Below are 519 nucleotides of genomic sequence, written 5' to 3' on the forward strand. Positions count from 1 at the left end.
GACGGGCTAACTTTTTATTTTGAACAATTGTAGATTCACATGTAGTTACAAGATATACTACAAAGAGATTCCTCTTACTGTTTGCCCAGTTGTCCCCAATGATAACATCTTGAAAAATTACATATGGTGCAATATTACAATGATATTGACAATGATACAGTCAAGATGTAAAACATTTACGTAATACACACCCATTTTCTGAGTTGGATTTTTCTCATACAGCCCAATTCCACAGATATTAATTCAAGGTGTTGTGGGTGTCAGTAGTGCTTTCCTTTGATTGCTGAGTTGTAGTCCTCATTTTGGATATACCACAATTTGTGTAATCCACGGGGATGCCTGTGTCGTTTCTGGTGTGGGGCTATTATGAATAAAGCCATTTTGAACATTTACTAGTATGCACAGGTTTTTGTGTCAACATAAATTTTGATTTATCTGGGATAAATGCCCAAGTGTGCAATTGCTGGGTTCATGGCAGTTGCATGTGTAGGTTTGTAAGAAACTGCCAAACTGTTAGCC

The sequence above is a fragment of the Myotis davidii genome, unplaced genomic scaffold (genome assembly GCF_000327345.1).
Source record: "Myotis davidii unplaced genomic scaffold, ASM32734v1 scaffold111, whole genome shotgun sequence".
Classification (NCBI taxonomy): Eukaryota; Metazoa; Chordata; class Mammalia; order Chiroptera; family Vespertilionidae; genus Myotis; species Myotis davidii.